Source organism: Dromiciops gliroides, chromosome 3, assembly GCF_019393635.1.
Source record: "Dromiciops gliroides isolate mDroGli1 chromosome 3, mDroGli1.pri, whole genome shotgun sequence".
Classification (NCBI taxonomy): Eukaryota; Metazoa; Chordata; class Mammalia; order Microbiotheria; family Microbiotheriidae; genus Dromiciops; species Dromiciops gliroides.
This window is the reverse complement of record NC_057863.1, coordinates 439,181,057-439,199,582: the sequence shown is the minus strand read 5'-3', so window position 1 is coordinate 439,199,582 and position 18,526 is coordinate 439,181,057. Positions and strand designations below refer to the sequence as shown.

General features: G+C 40.0%; 1 protein-coding gene across 3 annotated transcripts in view; it reads right to left on the bottom strand.

The window, feature by feature from the left end:
* Positions 1–18,526, bottom strand: part of WIPF1 (WAS/WASL interacting protein family member 1) — a 188,744-nt gene that overhangs the window by 82,795 nt on the left and 87,423 nt on the right. For 2 of the 3 annotated variants that reach the window (XM_043998017.1, XM_043998018.1), the window contains exon 2: positions 6,799–6,970. The exons of the other annotated variant lie outside the window; for it this stretch is intronic. The gene's annotated coding sequence lies outside the window, so the exon portion shown is untranslated. The remainder of the gene's footprint in view (positions 1–6,798; positions 6,971–18,526) is intronic. 3 annotated transcript variants of the gene reach the window in all.

Below are 18,526 nucleotides of genomic sequence, written 5' to 3'. Positions count from 1 at the left end.
AAGTGACTTGCCCAGGGCCACACAGCTAGTAAGTGTTAAGTGTCTGAGGCCGGATTTGAACTCAGGTACTCCTGACTCCAGGGCCGGTGCTTTATCCATTGTGCCACCTAGCCACCCCCATTATTATTATTTTTAAAGACTCTTCTCTTCAATGCCCTTTGGACCAGAGATGTATAAAAGAGACCTTAGTCATCCCTTCCAACTCCCTCATTTTCTAGATGAGTAGACTGAGGCCCAGGGGTAAATCCCTTGCTCAAGGTCAAAGGGGGTAGTAAATAGCAGAGCTTCAATTTGAACCTAAGTCTTTGGGGTTTATATCGCAAACTCTTTCCACTGTCATCCTGTCGGAGGCACCGAAGCTCATGCTTATTTTCCTTTGTTGCTTTGCACTATTAATTACTTGGAGAGTAATAATAACTCACATTGGTATAATTATGAAGTGTTCTATCTAAATTATCCTTATGCTCATTACACCTCTTGTAAGGAAGAAGGTAACATTATCCTTTTATTATAGATGAGGAAACTGGGCCTTATCGGGATAAAGCACCTTATCTCCAAGCAGACATCTAGTAAATGTCTGGGGAGGAATTCAAACCCAGGTATTCTGTCTCCAAGTCCAGGACTTCTCTCAGGTCACCAAGGATGCCTCTTAAATGAAATGTTTTCGAAGGAGGCACAAAGTTGCTGCTGTTTTCTTTTATTAATGTATACTAAGCTGGCAGAAAACAGTTCTGAGCATGGCCTAATGATTCTGAGAAAGTGAAACAACAGCCCTGCTCCTCACATTAGACACTGGAGCCACAAGAAGGTGACAGTCAGGCATAAAAAAATCTTAGTTCAGTGCCAGAGTCAAGACGAAGCTTAAGCCACTCAGAAAAAATTCTAGGTATTAAGCATTTCTTGGCCCAGATTTTTCAGAAAGCCAAATGTGAGAAGAGCCAAAGGGACATTTTATTTTTATAAAGTACAAAGGCTTTTGGCTAAGGAACATTTTTTTTCTTTTAAAAAATTAACATTTTATTAATGCCTATTGCTTTTATATCTCAGTCATTTCTGAATATACCATACTTCTCCATATCTTTACCCAGAGAGTCTTTTTCTTTTGTAACAACAACAACAAAATTTAAGTAGAATCAACTAATAGTGATCCCATATCTGACAGTATATGCAACATTCTGTACCCATAATCCTCCACCTCTCTAAGGAAAGGAGGCAGATGAATTTTCTTATTTCTTCTCTGAGGCCATGATTGGTCATTACAATTATACAGTGTTTATATCATTGTTCTAGTTTCCTTTTTTCTTTCTTTTTCCTTTTTTGGTGAGGCAATTGGGGTTAAGTGACTTGCCTAGGGTCACACAACTAGTAAATGTTAAGTGTCTGAAGCAGGATTTGAACTCAGGTCCTCCTGACTCCAGGGCCAGTGCTCTATCCACTGCGCTACCTAGCTGCCCTTCCTGTTTTCTTTTTTTAAAGAAACTTTCTATTCATCTGCTTCCCCAGCTTAATATAAACAATTCTATTCAGGGATAAGATGAAAAGCCATGATTATTCATGTTTTTTTGTCTAGATACCCAGCTATTCACAACTACAGTTTCTAACCATTTTCTACCATCACTATCTTTTTTTAAATCTTTATGTTCAACCTCTCAGAGTAAAATGAAGGATAAAAATGTATATCCTCTGTGTTACTTTTCTTAGAACTTTGAGCATGTTAGATGAAATCATCTGAAAAATGCTCGGTGATAGGAAGGGAAAAGGGGAAGGATGTAAGCAAGGTGGAAGAACAATTCAAGGCCAAAGAGCTACCTGGTCCACTGTAATATTGCAGGTTCTTCAAAGATAACAACCATATTAAGATTTTTTAAAAGCAGTGCCAAAGCTAGAGAATGGAAATATAAATCCTTAAAAATGGTATGGCCTCCAAGGTCCCTTTCAACTTGAAATCTGTCATTTTATGGTCCGATGTTTGTCGTACCATAGAGGATATTTATATTTATTATTGAGATACATATAGGGCACATATGATTGTTTTGTCAGTCTAATTGGTTTCATTATTTATTTAGTCTTTTCAAAATTTAATCTTCATGAAAGGGTTTTGGGGTCATTTCCAATCCAATCCAGTCAAAGGCGAATTTATTGTGTGTGCTGGGAACACAAGGACAAAATGATAAAGTCCCTGCCTTCATGCAGCTTACATTTTACTAAGGATATAAAATATGTAGACAGGCATGATAATACAAAGGAGGAAAAAACACTGACCAGAAGGGGAGATTAGAAAAGGCTTCAAGGGGACTTCTAGGGCGGAGCCAAGATGGCGGAGGAAAAGCAGTATGCTCCAGAACTCAGGACGCAATTGCTCCAAAAAATATCCAAATAAGGTCATAGGAAAATGCCCGGAGCAGCAAAACTCACAGAAGAATGTGCTGAAATCATCTTCTAACCAAGAACGGCTTGGAAGGTCAGAAGGAGGGAGCTGCTGTGCTGATATAGGAGTCGGGCCCAACCCCACAGTCACCCTGACACAGATCCAGTCTCAGGAAGTCCTCACCAGAGAAGGAGACCCCCAGAGCCTCTGAATCAGCTGAAGCACCAGTGTCGTCTGGAACTAAGCTCATAGTCTGGTGAGTGGGCTGAGCCCTGGGCAGGGGGGAGACTACAGGGTCTATGCTGGTGCTAAGGCAGAACTTGGATTTTACACCCCTGCTGAGAACCAAGAGGTAGGCTTGAATAGCAGTGGCCCAGGTGGGAGAGCTAACACAAAGCTGGTTGATTGGCAAGTTGGTCTGGGGTCATCTAGGACCAGGGAACAGGCTGGGAGAGGGAAGAACCTGATTCTCCTTAAATCATACCACCTGGGACTTCTTAAGCTTGGGATACTGCAGCCTGGAAACAGTGCCCCACTTTAAGGAGCTAAAAGTCTAGTAAAAGAAAGGCAAGATGAGCCGACAGAGAAAGGTGAGGACCATAGAAAGTTTCTTCAGTAACAAGGAAGACCAAGGGGCACCCTCAGAGGAAGATGTCAACATCAAGGCCCCTATATCTAAAGCTTCCAAGAAAAATACGAATTGGTCTCAAGCCATAGAGGTGCTCAAAAAGGACTCTGAAGATAAAATTAGAGAGGTAGAGGAAAAAATGGAAAGAGAAATGAGGGTGATGCAGGAAAGACATGAGAAAAAAGTCAACAGCTTGAAAAGTCAAATGGAAAGGCAGGTACAAAAGCTCTCTGATGAAAATAATTGCCTAAGAATTAGGATTGAATAAATGGAAGCCAGTGACTTTATGAGAAACCAAGACACAATAAAGCAAATCTAAATGAATAAAAAAATAGAGGGCAATGAGAAATATCTTCTGGGAAAAACTGCCGACCTGGAAAATAGGTCCAGGAGAGATAATTTGAAAATCATTGGTCTACCTGAAAACCATGATCAAGGAAAGAGCTTAGACACCATCTTCCAAGATACTCTCAGGGAAAACTGCCCTGAAATTCTAGAAGAAGAAGCTAAAATAGAAATTGCAAGAATCTACCAATCACCTCCAGAAAGAGATCCCAAAAAGAAAACTCCTAGGAATATTATAGCCAAATTCCAGAATTATCAGGTGAAGGAGAAAATACTCCAAGCAGCCAGAAAGAAGCTGATGATCCCCGAAAAACCTTGAAAGACTAATGAACATCGATGTATGGTAAAATGAGCAGAGCTGAGAGGACATTGTGCGTAGTGACAGCGGTATTGTTCAATGAGTAATTGTGAATGACTTAGCTACTCTCAGCAGTACAATGATCCAGGACAATCCCAAGGAACTAATGAGGAAGCATACTATGCACTGCTATAGAAAGAACTGATAAAAAGAACACTTGTGGATTATACATATATACCCTGATTGCAATCTTGTGGAGGGGGAAGGAAAGGGAGGGAGGGAGGGAGAAAAATTTGGAACTCTAAATCTTATGAAAATGAATGTTGAAAACTACCCTTACATGTAAATGGAAATTAAAATAAATGTTTGTTGAGAAAAAAAAAAAGAAAAGGCTTCAAGTCAGAGACAATACATGAATCAAACTGGTTTGATATTCTATCTCTAGCCTCCAAGTTTTTGTATAAGCAGTCCCTGCTACTGGAATGCTTTTCTCTTCACTTCAGCCTGTAGAACCAATGGCTTCCTTCAAAGCACAGTTCAAGCGTCATCTCCTACAGGAAGACTTTCCTGACACTGCCCCCGGCCCCCCCCCCCCCCGCCCCGTTCCCTCCCCCTCTTCCGGTTATTAAAGCTATCCTCTCAAAATTACTTTGTATTTACCATACCCACACACATATATTTTACACATACTGAATTGTGTACATGTTATTTCCCCTCAGTAGAATATAAACTCGTTGAGAGCAGGCACTATTTGATTTTTCTCTGTATGCCCAGTACCTAGCACAGTGCCAAATGCATAGTCAGTGTTAGATAATCCTTTTTGAATGGAAATGAATTGAATTAAGTTGAGCCTCGAAGGAAGCTGAAATTATAAGTGGAGTGAAGGAATGAGAAGCAGGCCAAGGGTAGAATAAGGACATCATTTCAGTTTGAACTCTGTGAATCACTCATCCTTGCAAACTTGATACTGGAGATTAATGAAATGCTGTGTGTATGTGTATGTGTGAGCTCAGAGGGCAATCCACCCTTGTCTCCTGCCAAGACTAGCAAAGGAGAAACCGTTCCATGAAGTCATATAAAAACATGAAATACACTAGCTACTTTCCTCAGTCATCACTCAATCATCAGATTGTTTGGCTGGAATAGACTGGTGGCCAGCAGGAATTACTCTTTCCACAGAAAAAAAAAATGTAATGAGTTGAAAGAAGTGGGATGCTGATGCATTAAAAACAACCCATCAAACAAGAAAGACAGTTAAAAAAAAATCTCCACATGGCTCTCTGGAGACAATTAACTGAGGGCTTGTTTTAGTGGTGATTAAACCCGGAATCACAGCACTCTTTGGTTACATCTTGACAACAGAAAGGGGGTGTGTGGAAGTGACAATTATTAAGGAAATTTGTGCCCCAGTCATTTGCTAATGATAGGAAGCTAGGGCAGCTAGGTGGCACAGTGGATAAAGCACTGGCCTTGGATTCAGGAGGACCTGAGTTCAAATCCAGCCTCAGACACTTGACACTTACTAGCTGTGTGACGCTGGGCAAGTCACTTAACCCTCATTGCCCTACCAAAAAAAAAATGATAGGTAGCTACAGGAAAAATGATCAGGGTCTAGGAATGAATTGAGAGATGTATTAAAGGACTTCCCCCCCTTTACTGAAGTATTTCTTTAATGCTTTTTCATCATGGAGGGGTGTGTGTGTGACCCTGGGTTCTTGAAAAAGATGTAGCAAGCCCTACCAAATCTGAGAGTCCTAGTGACAAATGAAAGGGGGTTAGGGTTAGGGATGGTCAATGGAGGACAGACCTGGCTAACAAGCTCATGCGTCCAGAAAGAGATTCTCTGTCTAGGGTCCAAGGATTGGCCTAATTCATTTAGGAGAGGTCCATTTCCAGAAGGTCATACAGCGGGTGATTTTTTTTTTTTTGGCCATAGCAACTCATGAAACTGTCTTAGGCAAGAGATAATGATGATGGTGGTGGTGGTGGTGGGAGTTTATTATCTGCACCAGTGGTGGTCGTCTCATGTGAATGTAATGACAGATTTTCTGAAATATGGAAGTATTATACAATTTTACTTTTGTTTTTTGGCATGGGCTCTGGAATGTTATTTCCCCCATTCCCCTCCCTCCCACCATATTCTTAAGTCTACTATTAAGTGATGATTGTGTGAGGGTGTATTTTATAGGTTTCTAGGATAATAACAGTAGCCAGAAGTTATATAATACATTAAGGTTTGCAAAGCACTCTACATATGCTATCTCATCTGAGTCTCATAACAACCATGTGAAGTAGGTGTTATTATCCCTATTTTATACACGAAGAGACTGAGACTGAGATAGTTACTTCTTTTTTCTTTTCTTTTTTTAAATGTGGGACAATGAGGGTTAAGTGACTTGCCCAGGGTCACACAACTGGTAAGTGTCAAGTGTCTGAGGTCACATTTGAACTCAGGTCCTCCTGAATCCAGGGCTTATCTATACTGCGCCACCTAGCTGTCCCAAATATATATATTTCTCTCTCTCTCTCTCTCTCTCTCTCTCTCTCTCTCTCTCTCTCTCTCTCTCTCTCTCTCTCTCTCTCTCTCTCTCTCGTAGAGCAATAAGGGTTAAGGGACTTGCCCAGGGTCACACAGCTAGTAAGTGTCTAGTGTCTGAGGCTGGATTTGAACTCAGGTCCTCCTGAATTCAGGGCTGGTGCTTGCTCCCCTGTGCCACCTAGGGGCCCCGAGATAGTTACTTCTTGACTGAGTCAAGCTGTCATAGCATCATAGATTTAGAGTTAGAAGGGACCTTAGAAGCCATTGAATCCAATCCCCTCATTTTACAGGTAAGGAAACTGAGGCTGAGGAAGGTCAAATTGCTCAAGTGACACAGGTAGTAAGTGTCAGAGGTGGAAGTGGAATCCACAACTGGTTCTATTTCCACTATACCAGACTGTCTCTAATTTCAAGCTCACTGAGCTGCAGTCTTGCCATCTCCAGTGAAATATTTCTTCCCCCCAAAATCTGGTGCTTAGTGAACAGAATCAAAGAGAAGCACTCATGCCTTGATTCCACTCCACCAGAAATGTATTTATTCTTTCCCATTTGATCCAGTACAAGTAAAGTAAATTACAGGATGATAGATTTTTAGAGCTGGAAGAGATCTTAGAAATTACCTGCTCCAACTTCCTTATTTTATGGATGAAGAGAGTGCTATCATGAAAGGTGAAGGGGTTTTCTGAGGGTCACACAGGTAGTAGAAGGCAGTCAGGATTCAAATCCAGGTCCTCTGATTTCAATCTAGAACTCTTCTCTACAACCATAGGTGATTCCTCCAAATATGGACTGCTGGAAATTTACAATAAAAACAGTTGTGAGATTCCAATTTTAAGATGTCTAAAATATTTATCCCTAAATTAAATGAAATGATAGAACATAGTTCATTTCCGAACTGTTTTATAAATATTCATATACAATAAAGGCACATGGTTTCATATAGTTGTCGTTCAGTTGTTCAGTCACATCCAATTCTTTGTGACCCCATGAACCATACTGTCGGCATTTTCTTGGCACAGATATTGGGGTGGTTTGCTATTTCCTTCTCCAGTGGATTAAAGCAAACAGAGGGTAAGTGACTTGTCCAGGATCACACAGCTAGTAAGTATCTGAGATTGGATTTGAACTCGGGTTTTCCTGACTCCAGGCCCAGTGCTATATCCACTGAGCTATCTAGCTGCCTATAGTTTCCTATCTGACCCTATTTTTTGATACTTTGGTATATGGAAATGTTTGTGTTTGTTCAGTTCATAATTAAAAAGAAAAATGTTTGGTATTCCTTTAAAGTTATACATAAAACACCTAAAATTCTGTTAGAACAAATAAAAATGTGTCCTGATAAATTAGGTTATGCATATTTTTAGACAATAAGAAAGACATTATAGAATCCAAGGAAAGAAAAATCTTCCTTGCTTAGTTGCTTTTTCAGTCATAAACTGTTCAGTAGCTTGGTAAAGAATCAACAACTTATTTTTTTTTTTACCTCTAATAGGGTAAAATTTCAGAGGGAAAAAAACCCCTATGATATGTCTATTAGTTCATTCCTGTAAGGCCCCTTTGGCCCCACTGGGGTAGACACAGAGGCGGGGTGTGCTGGAGCCAGTTTGAATCAGGTTCTTAAATTTTTAGCAAACTGGAAAATACTAGGTAGAATTACAAGTATTGAAAGCTGGGGCAGCTAGGTGGTGCAGTGGATAAAGCACCAGCCCTGGAGTCAGGAGAACCTGAGTTCAATTCTGATCCCAGACACTTGACACTTACTAGCTGTGTGACCCTGGACAAGTCACTTAACCCTCACTGCCCCCCCCCAAATTGTTGAAAGCTATAATAATTTTCATATTGGAATCCTCTAATTAGATATGAAAACTGAGTTATGTTATTTTAAAGACATTGTGCTTGTCAGTAATATGGGAATTTGGAATTGAGTTCAAATGATTTTGCAACTTAAATTTTTTCTTTAAATTTGCATTAATTATTTTATCCATTTCTAATAAAGCCATGAGTCAAAATTAATTCCCAGGTTAAATGGTGTCATTAAAAACTTTGTTTTTAATTACTTTCATAATTAAGTTTGCTCTTGTTAATGCATTTTTATATTCCAGTTGTAACATTATTATTTTAATTTTGGGAAATAAATTAATATCAAATAAGAAATAAGTATTCTGATGGCATTTTGGCAAATACAGTGGTAAACACATATTATTTCTTTTTATAATAAAAAGAAATTGGCAAACACTACAAACAGGGCTTGATTTATTTTTTGTGGTTTCTCTAGACTTGAGAAAGTGATGGAGAATATGTTAATAATGTTAAAAGTATGTTGTGCTTATGTGTCTTATGGCTACATACCCCTCCCCCCCACCCATGCCCCAAGTTGGTTGTTAAACATTTACCAGCACACTCTTGGGTAGAAGAATCTTTTCTTACCTCAGGTCAGTCAACAATTAGACCTATTAAGTGCCAGGAATGGTGCTAAGCACTGGTGATGCAAAGAGAGACAAAAATCATTCCTGCCTTTGAGGAAGTTGAATGGAAGACAGGTGGATTGTCTCTGGTAATTGTCCCTAGAGTTGCCCTACAGTTTATTCATCTCGGCAGACCACCTGGATGCAAATTCACCCAATAATTGCTACCTCTTCACAGGGGATGGTGGACTGGGTGCAAGCTGTTTTTGATGAATATCAGCTGTGTAATCTCAGGCAAGTTACTCAATCTCTAAGGTTAGATATGTTAAACAGAATTATTAATTTGAATCTATAGATGGAGTTTCCACACCGAGATCTCTATGATGATGAAATCATATGTCTGAAGCAAATCAAACCAACCCTTTCCAAACAAAGACAGGGTTAAGAAAGCTCAAAACAGGGGCAGCTAGGTGGTACAGTGGATAGAGCATTGGCCCTGGAGTCAGGAGGACCTGAGTTCAAATCTGGCCTCAGACACTTAACACTTAGTAGCTGTGTGACCCTGGGCAAGTCACTTAACCCCAATTGCCTCAACAAAAAAAAAGAAGAAAAGAAAAAGAAAGCTCAAAACTACCCTTTTCATCACTTTTCCCCATAGTCATTTGAGTAAATTCATCTTGTAGTAAAAGGCCTCTTTTGTTGGGGACAGGAGGGTCATTGGGCTCCAGCATGAAAATTCATGCCACTGATAATCAAATGAGCAGTGAGACATTGTTATCTTAGAATGAAGTTTCTTAAACTGTAGGTCTCGAGTGGGGGTCGTGAAAAATTTGGCAACAGTAAAAGGTTATCTATACCTATATACCTGAGGTCATGTAAAAATTTCTCAGGCAAAAAGGGGTCACAAGTGGAAAAAGTTTAAGAAGTCCTGGCTTAGAACAGCTGTAGACAACTAGACTATCTTAGGAAGTCGTGAGTTCTTTGTCACTAAATATCTTCAAATAGAGGAATGCTCCTCTGGAAATGGATTTATTCAGTTCCCAACTGGAATTGGGACAGATAAACTAGATGATTCAAGCTTATACAATTAGAAATGTACAAAAATCAAAACTGTCAACAGAAGTATGGGTTGTATTAGATGACCCTTATAGGAAGACAGATTTATAGCTAGAAAGGAATTTGGGAATGAGGGAGAAAATAAGCATTTATTAAGCACCTACTATGTTCTAGGCACTATGCTAAGTACTTTGCAAATATCATCTCATTTGATCTTCACAACAATCCTGGGGAGGAGTAGGTGCTAGTATCATTCCCATTTTATAGCTGAGGAAACTGAAGCAGACAAAAGTTAAGTGACTTGCCCAGGGTCATACAGCTAGTAAGTGTCTGAGGCTGGATTTGAATTCAGATCTTCCTAACTCCAGGCCCAGTGATTTTATTCACTAGATGACCTAGAGGTGATCTTGGATTCTATAATGTCTCTTCTCTTATGGCCCAAAATCTGCATAACCTAATTTACCAGGACACGTTTTTATTTGTTCTAACAGAAATGGTTTGGTTTTGTTTTGGTGAGGCAATGAGGGTTAAGTGTCAAGTGTCTGTGTCCAGATTTGAACTCAGGTCCTCCTGACTCCACTGTGCCACCTAGCTGCCCCGTTGTTTTTTTTTTTAACAGAAATGAATTTGTTCTAGTCCAACTCCCTGCATGTTACAGTTGAAGAAATTGAGACCACAAAGAATTAAATGACTTGTCTGAGGTCATACAGATAGTAAGTGGCTTACCCAGAACTTCACCCCAGATTTGCTAACTCCAAATCCAGCACTCATTCTACCACACCACACTGAAATCCCGTCCAATTCTCAATCTTTTCTGCCTCATTCTACATCACTCTCTCTCATCTTGGTGACTGTTCCTCAAGCCTGGAATACTTCCCTCCTTCAATTTTACCACTCAATCCCCTTTTGCCTTCAAGATCTTGCCTGAGACAACTTCTACATATAATCTTTTTTTTTCTCTCTGCCTTTTTTTTTTTTTTTTTTTTTTAGTGAGGCAATTGGGGTTAAGTGACTTGCCCAGGGTCACACAGCTAGTATGTGTTAAGTGTCTGAGGCCGGATTTGAACTCAGGTACTCCTGACTCCAGGGCCGGTGCTTTATCCACTGCGCCACCTAGCTGCCCCCTATACAATCTTTCCTGATGTCCCAAGCTGCAAATGCCCTTCTGTCTCCAAATTTACCTTGTGTTTATATCTTATGTATTTGTAGATGTTTATTTACATACATGTTGACACCTGATAGAATGGAAGCTCCCTAAAGGCATGGACTATTTGTTTCATTGTTGTCTTTGTATGCCCATCACCTAACATAGTGTGTGGCACCTAGTGCTTAATAAATTCTTGTTGACCGACCAAATGATTCTGTTACCAAATGTGGGATTTAGATAATGAAATTATTTTCAAAGGTGCCTCAACTTCAAATTTTAGAAGGAAAGAAATGAATAGTCTAATTCTATAGCCTGTTCACCATCTTTCTAGGTGGTACCCTAGTCAGCAATCCTCTGTGGTTCATATAACCCAACATTTCCTTTCAGGCTACTCTGGAAAAACACATTGAGTAATACAGGATAGAATGATCTGTTAAATGTTTCCAGTGTTATTTTTTTAGCCAGAAGAAATATCGAATCATAAGACAACTGGGAAAAAGGAGATATGCTAGGCAACAGCTATAACTATAAAGCCTCTGAGGGTAGAATTGTTAGAGTCCACAGAAGTTACCTTTGCCATTCTCTGTAGACTGTTTAATACCCAGTTATTGATGCCATGGTGAGATTTTAAATTGGAATCCTCAATAAATCCAATGGCATAGAATGGAGTAGAAGCAAAAGTCCTTTATTTGGAGTCATGTAACTGTAGTGCAGGACTTCTTAAACTTTTTCCACTCACTACCTCTCTTTGCCCAGGAAAATCTTACTCAACCCGGAGATATAGGTATATAAAATAGGTAAACATAACCTTTTACTGTTGCCAAATTTTTCACAGCCCCCACATTCAGTTACCACAGTTTAAGATGCTTTGACCTAGAGTACCAAATTCCTGCTCTACCACTGACTAATTTTGTGACCATAAGCAAGTCATTTCATTTCCACTGGGGTTCCAGTTATCTAATCTATAAAAGTGAAAGGGTTGGACTAGGTGACTTCTGAGGTCCAACAATCTAATGGACAAACAAGGCAGAGCCAGATGATGGGGCATAGAATGTTTGGCTTCTGCCTTTGATGGTCTCTTTTCTGGGTTTCATACAGCCTTAACTGGATGATAACTACTTCTCAGTTCAGAGATGAGGCAAGATGATAACTAGGAGGATGAATTTCAAAATCGCCAAATATTTCAGTAATTATATGAGAAATGACAGACTGAAGGGTTTCTCGTGTAGGGTGACCTCCTCTCTGATGGCTTTTCCTGGATACAATGAAAATGACAGGTGTGAGGATGGGGAGGCGTTCTCATCAGCCACTTCCTTCCTTAAGTGCTCTGGCTTCTGGGTCAGATTTGATTAGAAATTCAGTCACTAACAGCTTAAGGGAGGTGCCTTATATTCACCCCCCAGCCAAAGCTGACTATTTGACCATGGAAGAAATAGCTGCTACCTAGCTTGATTTTAGGTCCCCCAGTCTTTAGACTATCTAGATGAATACTTTAAAAATTCCAGAGATTCATCCCTGATTTTAGAATGAAATGGAACCACTTTAAGATTCAAAGAACAAAAAATTTGCTGATCAGCCAATTCAAGAACCTTTGTTCAATTTCTGAGGTGTGTAAGACAGTGTGGTATACATGGTAAATACAGCATGGAGTTGTCAGTAGGATCCAACTCTTGCCTCTGACATGTGTTGGCTGTATAACCCTGGGCAAATCAACTCCCAAGTTCTAGGTGACTTTCTAAGACTATAAATTGTAGGGTAGGTGTCAACCTGCCCTGGTAGAGGAAATTTCCTCATTGGGAATCCCTATGCCAAGGAAATCTAAGTTTTGGTCTCCCAAAGACATGGGTTCCTCGGTTAAGTGCCTAGGATAGGAAGAAGAAAAACAATAAAACAGATTCTGATCTCAAGGAATTTATAACCTAATTGGAGGGGGCGGATAGGTGGCGCAGTGGATAAAGCACTGGCCCTGGATTCAGGAGTACCTGAGTTCAAATCCGGCCTCAGACACCTGACACTTACTAGCTGTGTGACACTGGGCAAGTCACTTAACCCCCACTGCCCCCCCCAAAAAATAAAAAAAAATAAAAATAAAAAAATAACCCAATTGGAGTTGGGGAAGGAGAAGGAAAAGCACTGTGATCATTAGTGGTTTTTCCTAGAATCTTGTCAATGGCCAGATTGAAGTCTATGAAACAATTAGGAGTTCCTAAGCATATTCATAGTTTATAAATTATGTAACCTATTTTTTGGCTGGGCCACCATATAGAGAAAACAGAATTTCAAAAGAGATTCGTGAATAGAGAAGTTGAAAAGAGAGCTACTGGAAAGGACAGGGTCTTAAAAGGTGGAGAAGGTTGAGTTAAGGACTTTGAAGTTTTCTTCTGCTTCCTGAATTTTTAATCATATCCATCTCTGTTTTCCTGAATGTAAAATATCTCCTAACACTAGTGTCTCTGTTCTGCTCCTAGCTTAGCTAGTATAACTATTGGAAAGTTACTTTTCTCCAAGCCTCGGTTTATTTTTTAGTGAAATGGGGGGTACTGATACATGTACTATCAAGCTCACAGGTTGGTGTGAAGAAAGTACTTTGCATATTGTCAGGCTATCATTATTATTACTACTATTATTATAGTTATTACTGTTATCTTGTTTTCCTCATCCTTTCTGATGGAGGGAGATTAGATAGAAAGAATGGGAGGACAATTGATCGCCTATTATTATTCTGTTATTTTTAATGATGTGCAAATCATTTCTTGGGTGGAAAAGCTTGTTTTCTTCCTTCTTTTCTCCCTTCCTTCCTTCCTTTCTTCCTTCTCACCTAGACAACTGGCTAATTTCTAATGGGTCTTCCTGCCTCCAATTGGCTCTTTCCCACCCAATCCTTTATCCCACTTTCTAAGTAACTTTCTGAAGGCACCATTCTGATCATAACACCATTCCACACAAAAACTCATGGTGGATTCCACTGACTATGAAGTAAAGGATAAACTCCTGATTCTGGCCTTCAAGGTTGTCTATGATCTGGCTCCTACTTGCCTTTCTAGACTTATCTCATATTACTTCCCTTAACATACTTTATATTTTAGCCCGACAGTTTTTCATACACATCCTACCTTCTTGAATCTACATGCTTCTGCTTGGGCCATTCTCCATGCTTGGAGTAGATTCTTTCCCTTCCCCTAAACCCCATATAGTATCATTCTTTCCTTCCTTCAGATGCTGGTGAATCCATGAAGCCTTTAATAACCCTAACTCTATTCCTCATGGGGCCCTCTCCCATCTCAATTTTCTCACTTTTGCTCAGACCCCCTACACCTATATTTCCCCTGTATCAGTTTGATTAGTCTCCCCTTAGCCCATTAAGATTCGAAGCTCCATAGCTATAGAGGGTGTCCCAAAATTCTTAGTCCACTATAATACATTACTTGTTATTGTAGTTCAATAAATATTTATCAAATGAATGGATGAATTAACAGATATAATACCCCCTACTCCTATTCCCAGTGCCACACAACCAAAGTATTTTTTTTCCCCATAGCACCTGGCTTAGATTTTTTTTATGCCTACCATTTTTTTCTCATAGCATAATTATTTTTGTATATGCTTCCTTCTCACCTTGCCATTTAGACTGTAAGCTCCTTGAGAGAAAGGGCTGCCATCATTGCTGTTTGTTACTCAGTACTTAGTAAACATTAGTTTAATTGAATGACAAATAAAATAACTAAAACTTAATACTTAACCCCTTTTATCTATACTAGCTTTTCCACCCACAATTCCAACACCTCACTGGCTCCATGTGACCTTTACTGCCTCTCTTACCCTTCTTTATCCCTTTCAAGGTTGACTTTGATGCTCAATTTAATCAGATTTTCACCTCTACACAAGTGTGGGCCTACATGGTACAATGCTTTTCTGGAAGTATCACCATTCCATCCTCCCTCACATCTTCACTATTTTATCAGTTTTCATAGAAATCTATCACAACTACTCACTATTCTCCTGGGACTGTGGCATTTGAAAGCAACTGTGGTCACCAGGTTGATGAGTCCATAACACCCATGATCTGTACATTTAGAATGTGAAGACTTCCTGGCATTTCTTCTTTTTAAATTTTTTTCCCCTCTTCTATGCATTTTTATTTTTTGATGAGGCAATTGGGGTTAAGTGAGTTGCCTAGGGTCACACAGCTAGTAAGTGTCAAGTGTCTGAGGCCAGACTTGAACTCAGGTCCTCCTGACTCTAGGGCCGGTGCTCTATCTACTGTGCCACCTAGCTGCCCCCATTTCTTCTTATAATAACCTACCCCAAGTTCAGATTTGAATTTTACAATAATGTCAATAGGAGAAGATTCTGGTAGAAAGACTAAAAGCATAGAAACAATTAGAATTTTTTTCTTATAGGTTTACCAGGATTGTGTTTTACAGAATAACTTGGTCATTGTTTATTACTGGGGAGACACAATCAATTTTCTAGGGATTCTTTCCTGGTGGGAAATGGGGGGAGGGTTGTGTGACATAGAATGAAAGAGCAAGAACTGGTATATATGGATATAATTTTTATGAGTAGCCATTTTAAAATTCAGTGTCTTTGGGGCAGCTAGGTGGTGCAGTGGATAGAGCACTGGCCCTGGAGCCAGGAGTACCTGAGTTAAAATCCCGCCTCAGACACTTAACACTTACTAGCTGTGTGACCCTAGGCAAGTCACTTAACCCCAATTGCCTCATTTAAAAAAAAAATCAGTGTCTTCAAATGAGTCAGAAAACTTTAAACTCTGGGCTCCTAAGGTAAACTTCCAGAAAGGCCTCCCTTGTATATTAAAGGTAAAATAAACATAACTACTCCAGGTTAGAACCCCTATTTTGTGGGCTAAAGGCCTGGAAATGATACTTGGGTAATATTTACACCTATCCTATCAATTAAGGACAATCCTCTGTGTGGATAACAAAGATCATGAAAATCCAGTTTCAATTTTTCAATCACTTAACATTTTTTTATATTCTAAATTTCTTGAGTAATTAAAAATAATACCCCCAAACCCACTTTATCTCATATTTTCTCTCTCTCCAATTGATGAAACAGAGGAGACATGGTGTAAAGGAACCAACATTAGATCTGAAGACTGGAGAAACCCAAGCTGAATTCTCCCTCTCACACACACTAGCTGTGTCACTATGGGCAAGCCATTTAACCTCTCTGAGCCCAGTTTCCTCATTTAAAAAAAAAGAGATTATAATAATATGTGTTCCTCAAAGTTGGCATTCTATCACCAGCATCTGTCTGTTCCTTTGCACAGACTACTATACATGGTGGGAATTCACTCCTCTCTTCTTTCTCTCTCTCCTTCTCTCTCCTTAAATTTGATTTATTCTTTACACTTCCCTATTCATCTTGATTCAATCCATAGTGCTGCTCCTGTTGGAAGGAGGAGACTTCTGTAAGTCTTGCCTTTCTTCCAACAGGCAGACACAGCACAGTAGAGCATCTAACACAGAGAACCACTGTTTGCTCATGGCTAAAGATTGGTAATTTTATAGCAGCCCCAGGCACTTGACATCCATGAAATATGTGCTTGGACTCTCCATCAGGTGCTTCTTCTATTTCTCCTTTGCTTCCTCAGGAGAGGGGTACAGGAAGTCTTTTGTGAGAGGTAGTTAAAGGAAGAGGCATTCCCAGCTGGAAAGAATGCACTTCTTTCTCCCTTTCACCTCTGAATTTTCATCTTCATTTAAGGCCAACTCAGGTGCTATCTCCAGCATGAACCCTTAACCACCACCCCCTCCCCCCCACAGGGCTCCTTTCCTCTGCAAATTTCTCTATGTATTTATCTGTATGCATTTTGTATCCCTACAATAGAATGTAAGCTATTGAATCAAATAACATCTATAAAGCTTTTTGTAAATCTCAAATTCAATGAGCATTTGTTTATTAAGGGGTTGCTATGGCACTTTGCTAGACCTGGGTATACAAAAGAAAAAATAAAAGAAACAATGTATACTCTTCAGGAGGTTACATACTATTGGAAGGACATAGCATGTGCCCCAATAAATAAACCTGAGGCAGGAGAAACCCTAATAACTAGAAGGATCAGGGGAAAGTTTCATGAGAGAGTGACAAATAAGGTGCACTCTGAAGAATCATAAGGATTGTGGTAAGTGATAAGGAGCAAGTGGATTCAACGCATGGGGAATGACTTACAAGTTGTCTAGGTGAAAGATGTGAGAAGGGCATGACTGAGGGTGGGAGCTCTGGGAATGAATGTGAACAAGGTTGTTGGAGAGAAACTGAACAAGGCTTGGCAGTGGGATGGAGGAAAGGGGAATGGAGGATGAGGGAAGAGGAAAGAGACAAGAATTAGGAACCTGGGGTACTGGGAGGATGATGATGTTCTCACCAGACATAGGAGAATTTAAAAATGAGTTGCTTTGGGACAGGATGAGGGAGGGGAAGAAGGTGAAATCAGTTCTTATTCTCCCTTCATCATATTGTGGGTACTAGGTCAATATTTGATTGTCCCCATGGCTACTTTAGGAGACCCCAAAAAGCCCAAATGAAGAATATTATTTTGAGTGGAAGGGAAGGAAATTGGGAACCATATGACCATTAACATTCTGGACATGGATGGGTGTGAGAGAGTGAAGAAGAGGACTGAATGAGTGAGTTCACTGGCCAAATGGAATGCAAAGGGTTCTGTAGGTCAACGTGCCCCACTTTGTAGACTGGATGTGGGTCAGCGCTACTATGAGGAAGCAGAGAAGGTGGGTTGGCAAAACAACAAAAACAATCAGAGAGCTGGGCATTTCATTGTACTTCTCTATAACACTGACAGTTGTGCTGTTTTAAAAAATCTGCAGGGGACGCCTTCATAAGGTTTTCCTTTAAATAGAGAGTCTTCAGGGAATATTTCAACATTTAAGCAATAGACAGCCCCATTTTTCTTCCATTAGTGAATTAGCATTTGAAACATTATACTACAGGCTGCTCCTCTAAAACCGCCTACTTGGCACTTTCTAAAAATTGGCATAGCATTTTGTGGACGGGTACAATGGCATCTTAACATATCTGTGAGCATAAACAGGCCATGGAATTGTACTGAGTGTGAGCATTAAGTGTGGTTCTGAAAGACCCCATGGTTAAGAGAATGTGTCACTGTTGAGCCAGCTCAGGAGTAAATTAACTCTGAAAATGGTGTCCACAGCTGCAAAATGCAAGTGTTTGGCACTAATACATTAGGATTAGTGAAGAAGAGATTACAATAAACCTTTCACCTCCTCTGGGCAGGTGGCCTCCAACAGAAACAGGGAGTCCTGGAATCTCAGAGTCCCTCAGAGTCCAAAGGAACCTCAGAGGCCTTCTAGTCAAAAGATGTGATATAGGCAAAAGTAATTCAGGAACCTCAATTCAACAAATATTTGTTAAATGTCTCGTCTAAACTACCCAAAGTTGGAATCCTCTCTAAAGCATACCAGTTAAGTGATCATTCAGCCTTCCTTTCCCACCCACCCCCAAGACCGTGAAGGGTCAAAAGATAAGTTCTGGACTTCCTCTGGGAAGGCTTTCCACGTGCACAGTCTCCCTCCAGAGACAATTTAGCATGGATTCTGCTGCCCAGCAATTGGCTGTGAAGAAAATTCAGCCAGCATTTGCATCTAAATAGAAGTCCACAAGGAAAGAATTGGTGGCTTTAAGAAATAACCAAGCGAATTACTTTCTGCTCCCCAATGTCACCCTGTCCTCTCTGGC